Raw genomic sequence first — 554 nt, 5'->3', positions numbered from 1 at the left:
ATCAAATACTTACTCATGTAAACCCTAGTAGCTAGTTTATTATAAATAGGACCTCTTACTATTTTATTTGGAATCTTTGGACGCCTGGTTCTTAGATCAGAGGGGCTGGCCTCTCGGCCATGCCTGGACCTTTCACTTATGTATTTTTAACGGTAGAGTTTCTACACTCCATAGATTAAGGTGTGGAGCTCTGCTGTTCCTCAAAGATTAATGCAAAGTACTAATGTTTTCTATTCAATTCTTCTTATTTCGCTTCTAAGATATCCATTCGCACCCAAGAACGTGATGAAGGTGATGATTATGTGTGACGCTCATCATCCTCCTCCCCTATGAACGCGTGCCTGACAAACACTTCTATTCTACATGAATTAAGCTAGAATGAATATCTCTTAGATCTCCTAACCAGAATCTTCGTGGCGTAAGCTAGAATGATGGCGGCATTCAAGAGAATCCGGAAAGTCTAAACCTTGTCCGTGGTATTCCGAGTAGGATTCAATGATTGAATGACTATGACGAGCTCCTAACTCGCGATTGCAGGGCGTTAGTGACAGACG

Source organism: Arachis ipaensis, chromosome B01 (genome assembly GCF_000816755.2).
Source record: "Arachis ipaensis cultivar K30076 chromosome B01, Araip1.1, whole genome shotgun sequence".
Classification (NCBI taxonomy): Eukaryota; Viridiplantae; Streptophyta; class Magnoliopsida; order Fabales; family Fabaceae; genus Arachis; species Arachis ipaensis.
This window is presented reverse-complemented; position numbering follows the sequence as displayed.